We start from the raw sequence: 22,776 nt of genomic DNA on the forward strand, positions 1-22,776 counted from the left end.
AGAGATTAAATATGTGCTCAGGATCACAAATGATTCCCAGTCTTCAGCACCATTGACTATGCGTAGGGTGCCCATTGATTGAGTAGCGCGAGGAGAAGGTGGCGGGCAGATTCCTCTACGACTCTTGCTGATTTCAGGAAGGGTAAGATGTTAAGTTGCCTTAAATCAAGCAGAGAAGGTAGTTCATGGCATCATCAGGGTTAGTTTGCGGGTCTCCTGACTCCTGGCTCATCCAGGCTAGAGATTGTACCGCTCACCGTCATGGTCTTCACTGGGCTGCCTCGACACGCTCCGGTTCCTTCGTTTCCTGCCTAGCCCGACGCCTGTGTCGCTGCTTTTTCCTGGGTTGGTTGGTGGGAGTGCAGCCCACAGGCCCTTGCTTCAGTCTTTCCGTGGAACTTCCTGTCTATTCGTGTCCACGGTGATGTGCTGGGAGCCAGAGAACACAAGAGTTTCGGGCCTCCAGGAATTCGTCATCAGCTGCTAATCTGAGCTCAGCGTGGCCCTTGAAAATAGGCCATAGATTTCCAGACATTTAAGAAGGGGGGAACGTGTTAATGCATGGAGTTGTCTTTCTGCCTGCTTGCTTAAGTTCTGATTGTTTTAAAGAATCAATATTTAAGTTGGATATTGTCCTGTTCCAGCATAACACAGCAGCCTGTAGGGCCCCACGGTGTGCTTGTGATCGCCACCGAGGTTCCTAAAGTGGCTGAAAAGAGAGCACGGCCAGTGTAATGGGTGGTGGAGGACTGTATGCGGACTGTATTTCTTAACAAAAGCTATTTTATCCTTTTTTCCAGTTTATATACATGGAGACACTTAGGAGAGAACTAATTGTAATACTGGCGAGCTATTTTATGTACGAGAGTATATAAAAATATACATTTGATTGGCAGACAATGAAAGCCACCTCTTGAATTAATCTGGTACAGGCATATCTGCTTTGCTGGGCTTTACAGATCCTGCTTTTGAACACAAAGAGGAGGTTTGTAGCAACCCTGTATCAAGCCAATCTGTTGGTGCCATTTTTCCAACAGCATTGGTCACTGTGTGTCTCCGTGTCACATTTTAGTGATTCTCCCAATATCTCAGATGTATTCATTATTATATTTGTTATGGTGACCTGTGATCCATGGTTACAACTCACTGAAAGCTCAGGTGATGTGGTTAGTGCTTTTTAGCAATAAAGTATTTGTAAATTAAGGTATTTGCATTTTTTTAAAGACCTAATGCTATTGCACACGTAGTATAGTCTGGTGTAAACATAACTTTTATATGTACTGGGAAACCAAAAAATTCATTTGACTCACACTATTTTGATACTTGCTTTACTGGGGTGGTCTGGAACTGAACCTGAAATGTCTCCAAGGTATGCCTATAGAAAATAAAGCTAAATTTTGGTCAGGTACTTAATGTTTTAATTGTTGCAGGTAACCTCTAGAGGTAATGTAGGTAAAAGAAAGGCCATTTTACGGGGTATAAAGTCCTGAGAAATCCTATCTGCATTTGTAAGTAAAGGGGACGTCTTCTTTTATATTCCAAGCAGCTGCTGCTACTATATGAAGAAAGATGTGACCAGCTGTGGCACAGCTGGTCACCCAGGCCTTTTACAGCTGCCTATAAAACCCATATGTACTGTCTTTTCCGGTACTTAGAAATCCCTTCTGTTGTTGTAGAGCCTATCTATCCCATACCTCCTTAAATATGAATTTTTCTTTTCCGTGGTCCTCACTTCTCTGGCATATTTTCCCTGAGGTTGTCACCTGCTTTTGAAAGCCCCCTGGACCTAAATATATTCACCAGGGATGGATGAAGTCTTTGCAGGAGTGAAGTGGGTAGGAACATTTTTTTTTTTTTCAAACATTACCTGATGGGCCGCTCTTTGTGACCTGATTTCCAGCACATTCTGTCCTCCAGCCGCACAGAGCAACTCCCCTGAACCCATCTAAGTGTTACTCACTGGCCAGGGCTTTGCTCAAAGGTAGCCTGTTCTTCGTTATGTCCTGGGTCTTCAGCTGGTCTCTTTCCTTGGTAGCGATGCCTGCTTGTATCTTCCAGTTGGCTCTTGGCTGTTGTGTTTTATACCGGCTCTTTGCTCCTGTTTTCTCTGTCTTGGGGATGTCATTCTTTGTAACCCAAATTACCAGGTGTTGGATTGGAGACAGAAGAGATAGGGACGAACAGAACTTTATCCTCCCCCTTGTAATTAGTAGCCTGATCAAAAGTCTATGGAAAAGAAGGAGGGTGGGGGAAGAAGATGTGGGGAAGAAAAAAAAAGAGGGGTTGTCCTTGAGCAGCCAAACTCATTTTTCAGAAACTCCGTATAGCAGGAATTCCAGCAAGCCCCTTCTAGAAGGATGGGTTGACGATGGTGTGGGGCCCATGACTGCAATATGCAAGAGTCACCACCAGATGGTGATGACAGCTTCTTGGCCCCGGCGGGACTCTGGGACTCCCCCTCCCATCGAAGGTCTCTATAAGCCCAGCTCCGAAGAGGGTACTTGGGCCATTGTCATCCCTATGAGAGACTAGTATACTAACCAGCCCCTGAATTCATATGAAGAAATCATTGGCTTTGAAAAGGAAGTATTAAAGAAAAAGACTTCTGGCTCAGTTAAGTGCTTTTCTCCCCCCATCAACATTCTCGACTCTCAGAAGTGGGCATGTGAATGTTTTTACTCTCAGAAGTGGGCACGTGAATGTTTTTGGCCCTAAAGCGTGGAATGTTACAAGGAATTTGGGGTCAGAAACCTCCTCTAACTCTGGCTGCAAGTTGGTACACCTGCCAGGGTGTGGACTTTGGGGCCCCATGATCTAGCTTTTGCCCCTCGGATGCCAAAATGATTTTTACCTTGACCCCCCCCCAACCTGTTGGAGATGTTGGTTAGAATAGAGATTGGGAGAAACATCTGCTGTTGGATGTGTATGTGGATCAGCTTTTACATCAAGGGTTGGTAAAAGGGGTGATTAGTTGAGGACAGTATGATCAGAGCCACAAGCTTTTGGGAGGGTACGTGAATGTGGACGGGGCCACAGGCCCATGGACCGGGATCAGTTTCTCCCCGCAGGGATCTCATTCCTCACGTGCTCATTCCACATAGAGGAGGGCAACTGAGCAATTACTGAAAGACCAGTATCCAGAAGGATTTCTTCATTTCCTTGAGTGTCCTTCCTTTCAACAGCGACATGAATGTTTTAAGGGGAAATGCCATTGATTTTCAAAAAGGGACATTCTGTGTGCCTTGGGGTTCCTAAGGTCCCGGGGTCACCTCGGCCAGGCCAGATGTGTGCGTTTCTCATAGGCCGGCTGGCTGTCAGCCTTCCTGATGGGTGTTCTGCTGCGGGGGCAGCGTCATGGGACCGGGTCTTCTGTCTCTTGAAGCCACCGAGTTGGTCCTGTAGTCATTGGTTCTGCTGCCTCAGATGAGCGGCTTCCCCTCTTCCCCACATTTGAATTTGCTCCTGATTTGATCGAGGCGCAGGCATCAGCAGCAGCTTCCAGCCCAGACAGGCTCCAGCACAGCACCAGCCGGTAGGGCTCAGGGTGCCTGGGGTGGGTGGCTGTGCCCGGAGCCCCACCTGGGCGGTGGCCCCACCTGGGCTGTAGCGGCTGCGGAGCCCTCCCCTAGAAACACCTCCCGCCCAGGCTGCTGATCACCTGTCAACGGGGGGAGCAGCAGAGACCGGGATTTCTCCTCCCTGCTGCTGTTGTCAGGGGAAACAGACAACCATCTGCATCTACACCGGCCTCTCCCCGACTCTCTCCTCTTCCTGCCCAGAATCCGGTAAGTGCCACAAAGGGCTCCGCTTTCCCTGGTTAACGGCAGGAGAACGTTCTCTTTATAATGGATCTGTTAGCTTTGATCTAAATTATGTCAGAATTGGGGAATTATTTGATCTTTTTTTTTTCTCCTTTTGTGCCAATTCAACACGCTTGGCATGATTCAGAAACCAAAATTTGTACAGTGAAATATTTTAATTACGTGTTTAACCTGTGTCATCCTGGTTTGAGACCTGTTTTTTTTTCCCAATGCTCTGAAAAACTATTACAGATAGCGCTCTTCCGCCCCCCACACCCTTTTATGAATAAATTACTGCATTTGTCATCACTGTGTTCCTGAAATGTCAAAAATAGACACAGCGAAGGGATCTGTCGTGCAGAGTTCGGAAATTTGGTACAAAAACTCCAGGTGAAATGAGGATAGATATTTTATCTAAAATGTTTTCTTGTTAGACTTCATTGTTAAGTTTAATTTAAACGTAGCAAATGCTGTCAGGTCATGGTGGGACAGGCGTGCCTCTTCATTGTTGTAGATTGACCTCCTCGCACACCTCCCGGATTTGTTTTATAACCTTTACAGGAAATGCTTGAGGATGAGTCACATGACTCCTAACTTTAGTTTTCCACTTGTGTTCACGCAGATTAAATGATTTTGCTCTTCTGTGGATGGATATCCTCTTAGGAACTTTGCAGAATTGTGAATCAGGTGACTGATCATCTTTCCCCCACATTTTCCGGGCTCCAGACAGACAGACTTGTATTCCCCTTAAGAGAAAATAAAAAGCCAGCACTTCCATTTTCTGGACTCTTAAGTTAAAGAGTCCTCGCGTGAAAGGCTGTTGCAAATACCTACAGAAATCAATCTCTATGAATCCGCTGTCTGTCCATCTCAGATGAATCTCACTAGCAAGAATTAGTGTGGTTCTGGTGTTTTTGTTTTTCTTTTTACTTCGGTCACAAAAATGCTTTATGGCAAATACCTAATTGGAGGGAAATTGAATTGTGTAATACCAGAATAGAAAAGCCAGGGCAGTGCTTGCTCTTTTTGGGTGGGTCCATAGCAACAAGGAAGTGTGGGGCTGCCTGCACCCTAGGGTGGCCGAGGAGCTGGTGCTCATCTGAGCTGGGGAGGACGGTGTGCGTGGAGGAAGCCTGACCCCGTGCAGCCACTTGCAGTGTGTCAGAAAGAACACTTGTCAGAAGTCTTCAAAACCGTGGCTGTTTGTAATGTGTGAAATTGAACTTCTGACCCTGTTTGCTTGATGGTGGCTTGTGGTTTTGCGTGAGAATTGAGGGCTGCTGGGTCCCTGGAGGTGGGAGAAAAGGCAGAGAGCAGCTTCGTGAACAGGGAAATGCCATCCTCCTCCTGTGTGGCTCCTAATCGTGGAGTCGAAACCATCGCCTTAAAAGGAGATGTTTCGACCAAGAAATGGAAAATTGGAGAGACAAACTCTGCACACCTTAGCTGTTTATAATTCCTTACCTGGAAACTGCCTTGCACATGAGGTGACAGCTACACCTCCTAAGGGGTAGGGAAGAAGAAAATAAACCCTAAAGAATTAGCTGTGGCTCTGTGTGGAGAACACTCTGGAAGAAAAGAAAAAAGTGCCCCCATCCCACGCCCAGTCCTTGCCAGATGCCCCTGTTTGGTTCTGGGCCTTCCTTGCCATTGAGGTGCCCTTCTCCTGAAATGACCCAAATGCTGTGTTTGGCAACAAGAGGCTGGGACTTTATCTAAATGCATTTTTTCAGCTTGTGAACTTTCATTCTTTGCCAAGAAGCCTGAGCTCCTGGTTAATGATCTTTAATGTAAATGATCCTATGCCGTGATTAACGTTTAGCTTGGTTAGTACCACACAGGCTGAACTCCCTGGTCCTCCCCTGTGGTTTATTCTCTGCCAGCCATCTGCCCACCTGTAGAAACTGGGCACAGCCAGTTCTCTCGTTATGTGTGCTCTTTCCCTGGGGGTGGCTGGCTGGCAGGGGGGTGGTGGGGTGTGCAGATTTGGTGTGAGCCAGATGGGGTGGAAGCAGAGATACTCAGTGGAAGGCAGCAGCTGCAGAGGGCTCCTGAAACCCAGAGATCCATCTAGAGAGCCCTGGTGCTGAGCCTGCTTCCTTTCTTTCTTTCTTTTTTTTTTTTTGAGCCTGTGTTCGAGAGGGCTGCTCACACTCTCCTTCGGGTGGTGGTGATGATGTTGGGTGAGCAACATCTCCCAGTCCAGGAGCCGATGGCCTGGGTCTCTAAGCCACTGTGGCAACCACCTGCTCTCCTCACCTTCTTTCCAAAAGGACATCAGTGGACTTCCCCTCCTGAAGGGTAGAGGCCTTGGCATGGCCTTGCGGCCAGAGGCTGGATAGAGTTAACTGTTGTCTCCTGACCTAAATACATTGTGCTGGTGAGTTGTACACGTTCACATTGTACACCAAGGAGAAGATAAGGAATAGCTCCATGACCACAGAAATGAGGGATGTGTTGATGGTTTTTAAGAAACGGCTTTCACAACCAGTAATTAAAAAAAAAAAAAAAAAAAAGCCAGTGGCAACCAAACCCGTAGTCTCTAAAGAACTTACTGGTCCTATTTCACTGTTGATAGAAGTATTTCTCTCCTCTCCACCCCCAAATGAAGCTGAGTGACATGTTGGGAGCCTCGGGACCTTAGCCTGAGGCATTTATGAGGCACACACTTAAATTAGCTCTTTCTTCTTTTCTTGGCCTTAATCTTCTTTTAGGGAATGGGGTCTGTTTTAATCGCTAGTGGCAAAATGACCCTCGGGCGGCGTGCCCATGGTCCTCTGAGGTGGAATGTGGGTAGGTTGGGTGGCACCCAGTGGTCATGAGTTGTCCGTTTTGGCTTCTTTCCCAGACCAAGTGCTTTGTGCTTGGTCGGTTCGGCTGTTGCGTGTAGAATCTGATGTTTACTTTAGAATCCGGGGATGGAACGGATTAAGAATGATTTCTAACCCCAATTCCTTGTTTCTGGGGAATTATCAAGTCTATATGTTGTATTTATTTCTTGTTTTAAAAAGTACTAACTCAATAGTGGAAGGAAAACCTTAACTTTGCCTCTTCAGTCATTCATGGTGATAATGTTTTCTGAGACAATATGGGTAGAGATACGGACTGGGTAAAGGATTTTTTAAAATGTTATTTAATCTCTCTTGAAATCATATTGTATTTATTTATAGATCTCATGAATTCGTTTAAGGCAGAGGTTCTCAACCAGGGACAGTTTTATCTCCTCCCTCCCAGGGGGCATTTGGCAATGTCTGGAGACATTTTTGACTGTCTTTTAGTGGGAACAGGCCAGGGATGCTGCTTGGCCTTTCACAGTGCACCGGATGACCCTCCACCATGAAGAAGTGTCTAACCAAAGTGTCAGTAGTTCTGACAGAATCCTTGCTATAAATACAGGACATACAAAATTTAAAATGTCACCAAAAATCTGAAATCTCTGGGTAGCCTCTCCATGAAGGAGTTAAAGGTAGTTTTTTGTTTGTTGTTGTTTTGCAAAAGTGCTCAATGGGGCCTGGTCGAATTAACAAATTAATGGAGCATGTGGTTTATATAACAGAGCTTCGAGAGAGTAAAATGTCTCTTAAGTTCAGATTACGGGCAAAGGCTCTTATTTGAACGTAGTTTATCTAGTAGTGACTAGTTTGCTAAGCACCATCGGCCTGAGCGGAGGATTCCTGATTCCTGTTCACCTGTCAGGAGAAGCTCCCCGTGTGTGGAATTGCACCTTGGCAGCTGGTGGGGAGACCTGGTTGTGTGCCTGCCTCAGAGGCCTTCCGTGACCCAGACAGGGGCAGGTGGCTCTCTTGCTAACCCCACTGTGCTGTTGGCAACCAAAATGAGAAGAAATTGTTGAATTTTCAACACAGAAGGGGATTAAAAAAAAAAAAAAGATTTTGTTTATTTATCCATGAGAGGGACAGAGAGAGGCAGAGACCTAGGCAGAGGGAAAAGCAGGCTCCCCGAAAGGAGCCCAATGCAGGACTCCATCCCGGGACCCCAGGATCATGACCTGAGCCAAAGGCAGACGCTCAACCGCTGAGCCACCCAGGCACCCCAGGAGGGGATTTCAGAATCCATTTAATCTAATACCTTCTCCTTTGAGACCAACTCAAGCCCAGAAATGTGGGCTTTCCTTTTCTAATAATTCTGACGTGGTTTCTTCCCTCCCTGTTTCAGTTCTTAGGGCAGTTTGTGCCGAAGCACTTAATGCATTCACCTCCAGTTAATCCTGTGCTCACCTCCCCCACATGAGCTGTCATCCTGCCTTGCTCTCTGAAATCTTTCAGGTTAACTTTCTATCCTTTTTTCCTTCCGACTTCTTCATTGGATCGAATTAACTTTGGGGATGGGGCAGTGGCTGACATGCCTTTGGGGCCCGGCAGTCCCCACAGGAGCATTTTGTATTTTTCTGACTCCAGGAGTTGGCCTGAGTTAATGATACAAAAGCCTAGCATGACTGGTCCAGCCTTGGTATCTGAACCTGACTTCCACATTGGTGTTCCTGATACCATAACTCACTTTTCACACCTGGAAATTCATTGCCTATTCGACAGGTTCTTTAAGAGGATGGTCACTGGAGCTCTAGATCAAGGTTGGTCTGTGGAAGAGCTGATTCTTGATGACGTTTCATCCAATATTTGCATTTCTCTGCCCCTGAGAAGAATCGTTTTAGTCCTTTATGCTTGTATTTATCATATTTGCTGAAATAACCTTCCCGGGCAGTGAATTTGAAATTGTGGGAAGATCAAAATTGCATCCTGGAACAGGGAAAGGACGTTAGGGGACAAACAGGAAGTCTGGATAAAGCAGGGATTTCAGTTAATGATAATGTATCAACCTTGATTCATTAATTGTAACAAATGTACCAAACTAATGTAAAATTTAATAATGGGGGAAACCAGATTATGTGGTATATGGGCGCTCCCTGTACTATCTCTGGGATAATTCTGTAAGTCTAAGCTGTTCTCTTAAAAGGCTCTAATTTTTTTTTTTTTAACTACCATTTTATTAAAGGACATGGTAGTAAACGTTAGTGATTTTTTTTTCTTCTTTGGAATAGGCTGCCGCAGAGCTGAATTCCTTGTTCACCTCTCAGCTCTCTGCTCAGGATAGCCATGAAGTACCTCTTTCCAAAATGCACCCAAATCGGTTTGAGCAATTTCAAGCCATGTTACGTGATGTTAATTGCCTGCCATCGCACTGACTCATTTCTAGGTGGTATATTTAAAAGACCAGACAGAAATTTCAGGTTGAAAAGTTACATCAACAGAAAGTGTATTTGTAGGTGCCAATTGAAACACTGTCGGCTGGGAATGCTACCAGCAATGTGCTAGTTGGACAATGGGACGTGTCCCTTTTTTTGCTGGGCCTCCAAAGGCATCTGGGTGACAGATGTCACTGTGCAGCCTGGTGTAATTCAATGCCTCTGAAACTGGAATAAGGAACGGTGGTTCCTGCGTTCATAAAGATACAAAATATACATGGGGGCCTATTTGATAAGCCACTAAAAGTGTCAAACATGTATATATTCGGTCGGGAATGAAAATCGGCATGCATATTTTAAAGTTGGACCTGCAGACTTGCAGTTGCTGGTGGTGCCCTGAGGCTCCTGGCCCCCACCACCCTCCTCTGCTGGTGTGGGTACTGGATGTGAAACCAAGGGACCTGGACAGAGGAGAGCTTGGGATTGAACCAGTTTGAGCCAATTACCTTAGTTTAGCAGTACGCTAGTCATCAGAAATTTTGTTGTGAAAACAGAATGAGGTCATACAAAATGTATTTGAATACGGTAAAGTCTGTACAGATGTGGAATATGTTACGTTGTAGTAGGGGTCAGCCAACCATCCCTTCTCCCCTTGCCTACCTGCATGGTACATTTTATATGAAGAACCTTGGCATTCACCTTGGACTAAGGTCAGCTTTGCTGCCCAGCTGTGTGCTTTCTTGCATTCTCCCCTGGTGTGCATGTGTGTTAACATTAAAGGTTACTTGAAGGGTCGATTTTAAAAAAATTATTCAAGTGTGTACAAAAACAAGAGGAAATGGCATGATGGCCAACAGCATCATGAAATCCCATCACCCAGCTTACGCAGTTACTAGCATTTTGCCACTTACTGCTATTGGATACAGTTTAATGTTTCTTTACAATTCTTTTTACCTTGGGGTATATCCCATTAGGGATGTACAATAAAAACAGATTTTAAAGTCAAGTGAGATGATGTTTCTGTATATGATTACAGCGCCAACTTGATATATTGTTAGTTTTTGTTCCTTTGTTTTTTCACAATTTTCTTACTATCAGTATATAGAGAATTTCCTCACATATTTTTACATCTGTGCGGTACACCCCAATATGAATGTATTAGAATTTATTCAGTTAATCCCCTACTGATGGACATTAGGGTTATTCCCAGACTTGTCCATTGTTTTTCAGTAGATAGCCTTGTGCACACATCATTTTGTATTTTTGTCTAGGCATTCCAGTGGGGATAAAGGGATAAGATGAAAGAGGCAAGTAAATTCTTCCAGTCTTGTCTGGGTAGAAGTACAACCGCTTGGGAAGCTCACATTCCCTCAAGCTCTGGTCTCCTCTTCAACACCTGACTTAGGAGGTGTAGCTCTTCAGACTATCAGCCTCCCCTTCTGCCCCAGGTTTTTAAAGCTGGAAAGATACCTTAGAGATGGGCTCGTTCTTCTGGTGTTAACAGATGAGGGGCTGGAGACCCGGGAAGTGAGAGGAGAGCATGAGCCCAGCTCCCCTGTGCCCTGCCCAGCAGTGAGTTGATGGCCTTTCTGTTAAACTCTTGCTCTGCCCACCACTAGCCAGGCGGTATGGTCCGTGGACCAGCAGCATCACCTGGGCGCTTGTTAGATGTATGGAATCTTGGACGCTGCCCAGATGTGTACTGAGTCCGTCTGCTTCTTGCTGGGCTACCAGGTAACTCATGCACAGTCCAATTTGGGGGTGCTGGTCTGGTGGCCTACTTCAGGAGGGGACACAGCTGTGTTTTATCAACAGTGACAGTGCAGGCTCCTTCTCAGCAAATAGGTCCTGCTCCACGCCAGCCTTTCTCAGCCTTTCTCACAGGGGGTGAGAATTAGTCTCCAGGGCTAAGGTCCTTTCTGGGTGGTGCTGCCCTCTACATTTCCTTCATGCACAGCCTTCATCCTTCTGGATTTCTCTCTTACATCATGTGTCACATGTTGGGCAAGGACCTTTGCTTTTATTTCATGACTCTGTGCGAATTGGGGTGTTTTAATTTTTTAAGTTTATTGCGCATTTAAAAAAAATCAATGTTAAGGGCTTTAAAAAGCTTGCTAGTGGTGGTGCGTACCACCATGGAAGAGCTCCCTCCTCATCATCGTCATAGTCATCATCATTTGCATTATTATTATTATTGGTTTCTTTGCTGCTGCTGTGGAGTGTGTGTGTGTGTGTGTGTAACTGATAATATTAGGCCTCAATGCATACTTTAAATAAAAACCTAATTGGAAATTACTCCTTAAATTATCCACAAACTGAATTGGCAGCTAAAGTGACTACATTTTGAAATCGTTAGCATAATAAAAATAAAATCTTTTACTGCTGGATTCAGGGTTCCCAGTGTCTCTTACAGTTCAGTGCTGGAAGGTCAGTTTCTGGAAAGTGGAAGTGATGGTCTAGGTGCAGTGCTGAGGTTTAGACCATTGGAGGAAAGACTTTTGTTTAACATGGGGTGTTGGTAAATGTACAAGAATAAGAAGTTTTCTTTTAAAGGCAGCTTTTTATACTAAGAAAGCAGATGATCTTTTTTTTTTTTTTTTTGTAAACTATGTTAGCTGTACCCAAATTAGTGTGTGTTAAAATAACTATGACTGGTAAAAAACATTTTTCAAATTCTTTTTACTTTTTATATAATTACATGAAATTCTCCTTTTGGTAGTTGATCTCTCAGATAAATTAAGTCCTGCCAGACTGTCTGAGAAGACACATAGTGAATCAGACCCTAAAAACTTGTTGCATTTGAAAAATAACAACTATGTACTGCAATTTATAAGGGCGTAATTGATTAAAGAATTTTTTTCCAGTACTTTAAAATTTGTACTAGGAAATCTTAGCCTGGTTTAAGTGAATCCAGTTCAAATCAGCTGCTGTGAAAAAGCCATTGTTTCTAGCCGCAGAAAGTAACCAGAAGGACTCTAAATAAAAATTCAGCCTTTTTTGAATTGGAAGTCTGAATTGACCTTATTATGAGATTTGTCATGGCATCCCTCTGCACATTACTTTTTAGGCACTCATACATTTGCAAAATAAGGATGATTTAAGTCTTTACAAATAAGCATTTATTTTGCTTTTGGTGTCTACATGACAAGTGGTTATGTGGAATTCAGAGGATTAAGTTCCCTAAACGTCAAGATGCTCACAGTCTCATAGAAACCTTAAAATTTCCACTGGGCAGGGATCCATGGGGTCGTTCCAGCCAAGAGAATGGGTAGGCATCTGGATAGATAAAAATTACTCTTGGAACTTTACAGATATTTAACGTTATGTTGACTGGTGATGGGTCATGATACTTGGGTATTGCATCTGTTTTTGGTTTTTTTTTTTTTGCATCTGTTTTTGAGCTTTAATTAGTTTTTTTTAACTTAGAATTTCCAAAGCATTTGTAGCAGTATACACCCATTACACAAAAGGTTTCATAAATGTTGTACATCTTTCTGAGAGTCACATGTGTAAGAGGAAGAAGGTGCTAAAACACTGGAAAAAAGGGATCGAATGGCTTGTGAGATGAAATGAAACCGTCCAACTCTGGAATCTGATAATACAATGAAAGAAGAAAAGAAAAAGAAACCATAAAAGGGAAGGAGAGGAACTCAGCATTGTATTGAGCAGAATGTGTGTCAGGTGCAAATATCCAATAGGCTATGAGCGCCTCAACACAAGATTTGAGTTGCAAGCTAACTAATTGATGAACATCACTTGATGGAGAATCACAAGATGTTCTAAGATGTCTTCGTAGTCAATAATATAAAGTCAGTTAGAGGTATCCACATTTATTGTGGCCTATTTTTGTTTCCTGCTATTATATTTAGACCCCTGGTCCTCTTAATGGTAGTGAACTAATGTGGTTTTACGGTCACCAGCTCCGAGCTGGTACTTAAACATCATGGGTCAGTAGGAATGTGAGCAGTAGAGCACTGAGCTAATACCCCTCATAATCTGTTGTGCTCACAAAGGGCCAAAGGACTAACAGAGATGAAAGAAAGATAAATATAGTCACCTGGCAAAAATATTTGGCCTTTCTCAAAATTATGGAAGTTATATTTAGGAGAAATGTTTTTGGTAAAAATACTTGAAAGTTTGTTATATAATCATAAGTAGCTTGGGCTGTTTTGACCGAAGTGAGGGAGGGAGAAGCAGCTGATATTTGGATTTGTCAATTGGGATTTGTCAATTGGGAGAGGGAAACAAGATGATTTAAGTTAATTGGTAGAGAATAAGAATAGAAACCATGTAGGCAGGAGAATCGTGAAATTTCAAGGCTATTCATTAGTCATTAGTTGAAGGCTTATGAGACAAGGTGGAAACCACCAGTAGTTAGGAAAGGAGAGAAAGAGATTGTGACAAAAGGGCCCCTCCCCTTCCACGGTATTCAGGCAGCGGTGGTTCTAGTTCCGCCAGAGACCCCTTCACTCCCTTTTCTACCTGCTTTGCTGCTGCCAAGCTGAACTGCCCAGGACCCCTGGATGTTTGATGCTCTCCTCCCTGGCCATTCTCCAAGCTGTAGCCCTGGTGAGGGGGTGTGGGGAGGGGAGGGAGAGGGGGAGGCCAGGGGGATGCACAGAGCACCCTGCTTACCTGGTGAGGTTGTGCCCAGACAGCAGCCTCCCTACCAGGAGGCCTCCCTCGGACCTCCTAGTCCTTATGCTGCAGTAAGGCGGCTCTGCGACCCACTCGGGTTGCTCCCCATGTGTGGAGCGCAGGACTCTCCCAGACTTCCAGCCTGTGTGCAGGCCAATCATCATCACGGCAGGTCTCCCCCTGGAAGACCCCCAGGTGCCGCTGCCTCCTCCAGCCTGAGGTCTGGCATTCTGGCTGAAATCTGTGGGAGAAACCACAAGTGGAGAGAGACAGAAGATGGGAGGCAAGGGGAGCGATCACACCACTGGAGCCACGGCACAGTGACTGGCAAGGCCAGGTGGCCATGTGACTGGGGTCCCGGTGGGTTCCACGACCCATGTGACCTGCATCCCCACCTGGGCACTCCTTCCCGGCACGGCAGCGTGATGGGAAGTGGGGGTGATGTGCAAATACTGGCCCCCCACCCCTCCTTACACAGGAAGAAGCCTCTTTGGGGCACCAGCGGGCCTCCTGGCCTTTGCCTGATGAAGCCCGCCTCCCTCCTTCCTCTTTGAGCCTTAGCTTGTAGTCGTTTGCTAGGAATGAGAAGAGTTAGACAAATTTCCACCAGCAAGTGAGATAAATGATAAAATGAGAATCTTTGGCCCCATCAGTTTTTTTTTTTTTAAGACTTTATTTGAGAGAGTGAGCAGGGGCAGAGGGAGAAGGAGACTCCCGGCTGAGCAGGGAAGGGGGGCCCACCTCCTAGATCTCCATCCCAGGACCCTGGGATCACGACCCAAGACAAAGGCAGTCACCTAACCGACTGAGCTACCCAGATGCCCTAAAACCCCCAACCAGATGATTTATTTTCTTTTTTCTTTTTTAAAGATTTTATTTATTTATTCATGACAGACACACAGAGAGAGGCAGAGACACAGGCATAGGGAGAAGCAGGCTCCATGCAGGGAGCCCGACGTGGGACTCGATCCCGGGTCTCCAGGATCAGGCCCTGGGCTGAAGGCGGCACCAAACTGCTGGGCCATCAGGGCTGCCCCAGATGATTTCTTAACCACAACAAGTAGCTGCTTGCCACTGAACCTTGGAAACAAATTATTTAATTTTGACAGATGAAAAGCCATGCATGAGGGGAAAAAACCCAGCAAACCAAATACCCCTTAGTAAAGATTTTTCTGGGAAATTGGGAACAATTTGTTTATAAGTACTGGGCCTTGAATATGAACTGGGACTCCTAGGTCTGGAGTAGTAACTCTCCCCTGAAGAAGGGAATCAGGCAGTGAGGTGATATACATGCATGCCAGGTGTAGGGGACATGGTCTCCAGGACTGTTTTTTCTGGGGAAGTAGGAACTTTGGAAGGTACTCGGGTTGCCAGTCTAGTGCAGAACCAGCCGGGAGATTCTAAGGGACCTGAGAGCTCGGGCCTCTGAATCTTAATCCACTTTCGTAACATCTCTATGACTTAGTAGCAGCAGTGCCCGTGCCCACCTTCCAGTAATGTTCTTGGGGTGCACTCACACACATGACCCTCTGCACCTAGCACATGCACTAGTGTCTGACCTCTGAGTGTTGATCTGCAGGTTACTTAAACAGGATGTTCGTGTAGGGTGCAATTGTGATCCTTGCCTGCAAGCAGTGCTTGTAACCCAAAGAGAAGGGGGATGTATTTTGTCAGTGGTTTAGAGACCTTTGAGAACATGAAATGGCTCCTACCACTGAATGATTCCTGTTTACTAATAGGAATGGGTTTACTAATGGGGGTTTACTAATAACCTCTTACTTACTGGGATCACTGGGGAAAACATTCAGTAACAGTAAAAAGTTAAATGTAGAAAATGTTCATTTCTTTTTGGTTTCGGAAAGGACTGAGGGTAGCAACCCAACTGGAAGTATGTGCTTTAACCCACAGATAAATTATTAGCACGTCGGTTGTTTACACATGAGTCAGAGCTTCTAAAATTTGTTCCCATAAGTAGGTTGAGCCTCCTTCTCTGCCTGTTGTCATAGGGTCTAAAAATGGAAACCTGAGTCCAGACCTTTCCAGATCATAAAAATAATTCTGAATTAGTAGAGCATAAATGAATATGATTTTATCTGAGTGTCATCTTCAATTTCCCCAGGCCAGGTTGGGACCTTGTAAGTCTTCTAAAGTTCCCTGTAGTGAGGATGCCGGAAATAGCTTTGCTTCTGGCCTCAGATACTTTTCTAATTAGGTCAGAGCCACTCATCCTGGGATATGCAGACCCTCTTTCTGCCCCTCGGCATCAATTTTTAGGAGTTGCTGTCTGAAGCAATCACACAGACGAGGTTGCTTCTTGTATGGCACATTGCTGAACCTGGAAACGGAGTGGGTTCTGGATGATGAGTTCTTCTGATTACCTGGGAAGGTTTACATCCACCTGTCCCGAAGATGCATCTCAAAGGCATCAGGCCACATTCTTACATTGGTAAGTTTACCATCGTGACCTCTAACAGTCCATTTTTGTTGGTGCAGAATCTGTGGTGCCCTAGATTTGGAACACTGTTCTGATTACAGATAGAAGTTTTACTATTAGGCTTGAATGTATACTGACTGTGCCATTTATTCTGGTGGTGATATTTTTTTAACCTACATATGAATCCAGTCACTTTTCCCGAATGTGTGACACGCGAGGTGAAAACCTGACAACGCAATAAGATAGAATTTTGTTGAGACTTGGCCTCTACTAAGGAAGTGAAGACTCCTCTTCCTCCTGTCTCTGCTGGTTTATTAATCCTCTGCTCTTAGCATGCCAACTAGTAGATTAGTTCTAATGCTTAATTATATTGTGGCTCTTTAAAATTTCATTTTAGATATTTTTCTTTCTTCTTTATTTTTTAAAAAAAGTATAAGTATTGTAGATTACTTCGAAAGGGAATATCCCCTAGAATAGGAAAGTTACCTTCATTATTAAAGCAGAAGGAAAATGAAGAGATTGAGTATGCATCATAAGAAATTAGAAAAAGAACATCTTAAAAAGCTAGGAAGGAGAAATGAAGAGATACCAGAGATAAAAGTTTAAAATTAATTAAGCAGAAAACCTTAAAGAATAAGTAAACGCAGTAACTAGTTATTTGAAAGGGCCAATAAAATAAACTCTCATCACCCTGAGGAAAAGGGAGAGCAAACATAGGTAATAGGAATGAGGAGAGATACAGGAGGGATTGATAGGCCTTGTAGGAAAGCACTACATGTAGCCCCCTGGCAAAACACATTAGAAAAACACAGGGATGATTTCTTAGTAAGCTACAAATTACCAAAATTGATCCCAGAAGCATGGAAAACTTGGAAAAAAAAAAAAAACAAACCACAATTAATATAGAAGTGATAGGAAAGGTGATTGAAAAAGCCACCAGGGCTCCATGGGTTGCCAGCTGAGTTTAAATCTAACCTTTAAAAAAAAACAGAAAATGTGTTATAGTATTTGGGGATGTAGCAAATCCGAAAAGATTTGAGGTTCATTTTCTAAAACCAGCATAATTTTAATACCTGATACATTTTAAAGAAGAAAAGTACAGACCAATGTTATTTATGAAAGTAAATGGAAAAATGGAAAAATTCAATTCATTAACAGACTCTTGAGTACATCAAAAGGCTAATGCACTATAATCAATAGTTTATTCCTTTGGGGTAAATACCTACTAATGCAGTTGCTGGATCGTGGGGTAGCTCTGTTTTCAACTGTTGGAGGGGCCTCCATGCTGTTTTCCGAGTGCTATACCAGCTTGCATTCCCACCAGCAGTGTGAGAGGGTCCCTCTTCTGTGCATCCTTGCCAACATCTGTCATTTCCCGAGTTGTTCATTCTAGCCATTCTGACTGGTGTGAAGTGGTACCTCATTGTGGTTTTGATTTGTATTTCCCTGATGATGAGTGATGTTGAGCATCTTTTTGTGTGTCTTTTGGCCATTTGTATGTCTTCTTTGGAAAAAAATATCTGTGTGTCTCCGCCCATTTCTTGATTATTCTTTGGGTGTTGAGTTTGATAAATTCTTCATCAAGATCTTGGTTCAAACGTAGGTCTTGGATACTAGCCCTTTAGCTTATGTGTCATTTGCAAATACCTTCTCCCATTCTGTAGGTTGTCTTTTGGTTTTGTTGACTGTTTCCTTTGCCGTGCAAAAGCTTCTTATCTTGATCAAGTCCCAGTGGTTCATTTTTGCCTTTGTTTCCCTTGCCTTTAGAGACGTGTCTAGCAACAACTGGCTGCAGCTGAGGTCACTGAGGTTCCTGCCTGTGTTGGCTTCTAGGATTTTGATGGGTTCCTGTATCTACCTTTAGGACTTTCATCGATTATGAGTTTATCTTTGTGTATGGTGTAAGAGAATGGTCTAGTTTCATTCTTCTGCATGTGGCTGTCCAATTTTCCCAACACCATATATTGAAGAGACTGTCTTTTTTTCCTTTGGATATTCTTTACTGCTCTGTCAAAGTTTAGTGGACCATAGAGTTGAGGGCCCATTTCTGGGTTCTCTATTCTGCTCCATTGATCTGTGTGTCTGTTTTTGTGCCAGTCCCACAGTGTCTTGATGATCACAGCTTTATAGTAGAGCTTGAAGTCCAGCATTGTGATGCCACCACCAGCTTTGGTTTTCTTTTTCAGCTTTCCTTTGGCTATTTGAGGTCTTTTCTGGTTCCACACAACTTTTAGGATTGTTTCTTCCAGCCCTGTGAAAAAAGTTGATGGTACTTTGATAGGGATTGCACTGAATGTGTAGATTGCTCTGGGTAGCATAGACGTTTTAACAATATTTGTTCTTCCAATCCATCAACATGGAACATTTTCCCATTTCTTTGTGTCTTCCTCCATTTCTTTCATCAGTCTTCTATAGTTTTCTGAGTACAGTTCCTTTGCCTCTTTGGTCAGGCTTATTTCTAGGTATCTTATGGTGTTCGGTGCAATTGTAAAGGGCTCAACTCCTTAATTTCTCTTTCTTCTGTCTCATTGTTAGTGTATAGAAATGCAACTGATTCCTCTGCATTGATTTTATATCCTGCCACTTTGCCAAATTCCTGTATGAGTTCTAGCAATTTTGGGGTGGAGGCTTGGGTTTTCCACACAGAGTATCATGTTGTCTGTGAAGAGTGAGAGTTTGACTTCTTCTTTGCCAGTTTGGATTTATTTATTATTTGTTTTTATTTCTTTTATTTCTTTTTGTTGTCTGATTACCGAGGCTAGGACTTCCAGTACTATGTTGAATAACAGTGGTGAGAGTGGACATCCCTGCCATGTTCCTGACCTTAGGGGAAAAGCTCTGTTTTTCCACATAGAGCATGATACTCTCTGTGGACTTTTCATATATAGCTTTTATGATACTGAGGTATGTTCCCTCTATCCCTACACTGTAAGGAGTTTTAATCAAGAAAGGAGGCTGTACTTTGTTACATGCCTTTTTCTTTATCTATTGAGAGGATCCTATGTAGTGATCCGAAGGGGCACCTGCACCCCAATTTTATAGCAGCAATGTCCACAATAGCCAAACTTTGGAAAGAGCCCAGATGTTCACTGACAGATGAATGGATAAAGAAGATGTGGCATATACACACAGTGGACTGTTAGCCATCAACAGATGAAATCTTGCCATTTGCACTGGTGTGGATGGACCTAGAGGATATTATGCTAAGTGAAATAAATCAGAGAAAGACAATTATATGATTTCACTCATGTGGAATTTAAGAAACAAAACAGAGGATCATAGGGAAAGAGAGGGAAAAGTGAAACAAGATGAAATCAGAGAGGGAGACAAACTAAGAAACTCTAAATCATAGAAACACCCTGAGGGTCACTGGAGAGGAGGGTGGGGGGATAGGGTAACTGAGTGATGAAGGTTAAGGCGGGCACATGATGTAATGAAGTACTGGGTGTTATATAAGACTGATGTATCACTGAGCTCTAGCTCTGAAACTAACAATACACTATATGTTAATTAATTGAATTTAAATTTAAAAAATAGTTTATTCCAGTAATAACTAGGGTGACTATTAGAACTTTTATCACCATCATCCGTTATTGTACCTCAACACAGTAGAGGAGAAAAGTTGAAGAGCAGCTTAAGAGAGCCTGAAAACCATATTTGATCAAGTTAAGAAGCCATTCCTAGTATAACACAATCTAAAAAAGCAAAATAGGATTAGAAACAAATTAGTTAAACATAAAAAGGCTATATATTACAATTTAACAAAAACACCTTGATAACAAATGTTTCCTAAAAAGGTAAAATAACTAAAACTATTTGAATTGTAATTAAGAATTTTCCAATGATGTCTGCTTTTACAGTTGTTTATCATTGTCTTAGAGGTTCTACTGAATGTAATAAGACAATGAGGTGTTTGTATGTCTAGAAAACTTAAGAATCCCTTGTTTTAAAAAATGTGTATGTGTGTATGTATATATAAAATCAATAGGAAAAATTGCCAAGGTAACTGGATAAAAAAATAAGTCTAGAAGTGATCCATTTCTGTTTTGAAAATGAGCACCCAGAAATGGAAATCCAAGTACTCCTCTTCTCAATAGCAGAAAATGACCTAGGAAAACATTGAACAAGTATGGGACTTGTATCCTTTTTAGAGATTCTGAAATAGAAACATGCAACACATAAAATTCATGTATTTATTACAGTGCCACTTAGAATTTCCAACACAGTAGGTTTTTCCTTTTTCTTTTTGAACTGAATAATCGTGAAGAGTAAATGCATAATACTTGAGAAGAGCTCAGACAAATACAGAAAAAAACCACTGATCACAATGTGCTGAGAAAGTCTTTGGATCAAATCAATGCGGTATTGACACAGGATAACATAAGTAGTTCAGTGGAACAGAATAGAGAATCCAATGCTATGTTTAAGTAGGAGAGTGGGGATCCCTGGGTGGCGCAGCGGTTTAGCGCCTGCCTTTGGCCCAGGGCGCGATCCTGGAGACCCGGGATCGAATCCAACGTCGGGCTCCCGGTGCATGGAGCCTGCTTCTGTCTCTGCGCCTGTCTCTCTCTCTCTCTCTCTCTCTCTCTCTCTCTCTCTCTCTGTGTGTGTGTGTATCATAAAAAAAAGTAGAAGAGTGTAAGATATAATAAGATGAGTAGTTCCTACTGTTGAGAAAAGAATACATTATTTAATGGGTGGTACTTCCATAACCTTTGTTCATTTTCCTTTGGGTTGTTAATTTTTCATTGCCATGACCATCTCTTTAAGGGGGGAGGGTAGATAAAGATAAATCTATATCTTACATTATAATCAGAAGTAAATCCTAGAAACTGCAAAAACTTACACAAGAAGTTCAAATTTATAAGAAAATGTAAGAAAGCACTAGTAATCATCTTGGAGTGAAGGAGAATTATGAAATTCTTAAGTAGGATTTGATGCCTACAGCTTGACACATCAGGGGAGGGGTGTTTATCTTATGTATGACAGGAAAGGGGTTACTGCCTCTAAGATTAATAACTTACAAATTGGCAGGAAAAACATAACTCCGGGAGGAAAATGGACCAAGAATATGCAATTCATAGAAAGCAAATGCAGACAGCCGGCAAACCTATGAAAAAGAAGTCACATTTGCTGAAGAATGCAGATTAAAACCACAATGAGCCATTACTTCAAACCCATCAGCCTGGTAAAAATAGAGGAGAGTAACACTTGCTAGCAAGATGTGAATTTCTTTGGAAAGCAGACTGGCAATGCATATTAAACTAAAAATTAATATACCTTTCTAAGCAGCCCTTCTCCTGGATATCTGTCTTCTAGAAATAAAAGTGTACACAAAGTCCTATGTATTTGGATGTTTGTTGTACCATCATAGCGGCAAAATATTGAAAATACAAATGCTCATTGCTTGAAAAGTGGCTGACTTATGGGATATTTGTACCATGGCCCAGGATGCAGCCACTACACAGAATTAGAGCTATGTTACTGTTGGCTTGGGGTGGGCGTGGGTTTCTGTGAGAAATTGCTGCATGAGAAGCAAGGTTCAGAAAGTGTATAATACCCAGTTGTGAAGACCAGTTCTCCTTCTATTTGCCCTAGTGCATAAATGGGGGTGGAGGGGCGGCATGGAGAAGCAGATGAAAACTCTGGTTCTCTAAGTTTAGAGAGAGGAGTGGAGGTTGAAATGGATGATGGGAGGGGCGGGGGAGAGAAGGGATTTCCAGGCCGCTGCCGCCTCCTCTCCTGGCTCAAATGTAAAAACCCATCCATGGTTAGGTGTCCACCACGTCCCATATATTTTTTTTTTCCTGTGGAGAGGAACCTGCAGAGCACTATGCTTTAAGTTAAAAACCCTGGTTGCCTTTTTTTTTAGATCTTTCTCACGGCAGCAGTATTTGTTTTGACACGCCGGTGCCCTCTCAGATTTTTTTTGAGAGTATTTCTATATATATTTAAAATTATTTTTCATTCCCAACACCGGTGTTCCCTTGGCATGCGTGTGCCCCTTCTTCTATAGAGCTGTTTTTAACCCCCCCCCCAAATTTGGTGATTCTTCTTTGTCTGCTGGCCTTTAGATTTGTGACTTCTGCTTGCCCTTTCTCATCAGAGCAGCCTGTCGCTGGTAGTTGTCAGGTTGGGGCCACATGGGGCTTGGTGTCCTTGTAGGTGTGGCTACCCTCTGTTCCCCCTGCCCATCTTCTGTCTGGATTTCTTGTCACAGGACCGCGCTGCTTGTACCTGCATGAAAATGGTAGCCACAGGAAGAGCTAGAGGACATGAGGTTTCCTGATTAATCAATCATCCTGATTGTTGCCCCCCCTCAATTCCCCCACCCCAGATATCTCCAGCCCATTGTGTCCTTGGACTCTTGACTTTCTGGTGCCTAGAGAACACTTCCAATCATACAGCAGCTCTCTGCTGCCTACTGGGAGGCTCTGGTTTTGTTCTTCAGCCCACCTGACCCATCCCATTAATGCTCAAGTGACGACAGCCTTCCTGCTTCCCTAGGACTCTTAGGGATGGGATGTTTAGTCTCTGTGGAAGAAGAGTGGTAGAAATGTGCCCTCAGGGGCATCTGAACATAAACTTCTGTTACCTTCTCATCTGTGGAGCAGGGATAATAAATACTCGTGCTTATCTCCAAGGGGTACAGTGAAGAGCAGAGTCAGTGATGCTCTTAGGGCTTAGAATAGCACCTGGCC

General features: G+C 43.4%; 1 protein-coding gene across 7 annotated transcripts in view; it reads left to right on the forward strand.

The window, feature by feature from the left end:
• The window catches only part of LOC129495404 (E3 ubiquitin-protein ligase NEDD4-like), a 336,680-nt gene that overhangs the window by 130,696 nt on the left and 183,208 nt on the right, over nucleotides 1–22,776 (forward strand). Inside the window, exon 1 of one of the 7 annotated variants that reach the window (XM_055302873.1) lies at nucleotides 3,762–3,785. The exons of the other annotated variants lie outside the window; for them this stretch is intronic. The gene's annotated coding sequence lies outside the window, so the exon portion shown is untranslated. Of the gene's footprint in view, nucleotides 1–3,761; nucleotides 3,786–22,776 lie in introns of those variants that run through there. 7 annotated transcript variants of the gene reach the window in all.

The sequence above is a fragment of the Nyctereutes procyonoides genome, unplaced genomic scaffold (assembly GCF_905146905.1).
Source record: "Nyctereutes procyonoides isolate TBG_1078 unplaced genomic scaffold, NYPRO_anot_genome, whole genome shotgun sequence".
Classification (NCBI taxonomy): Eukaryota; Metazoa; Chordata; class Mammalia; order Carnivora; family Canidae; genus Nyctereutes; species Nyctereutes procyonoides.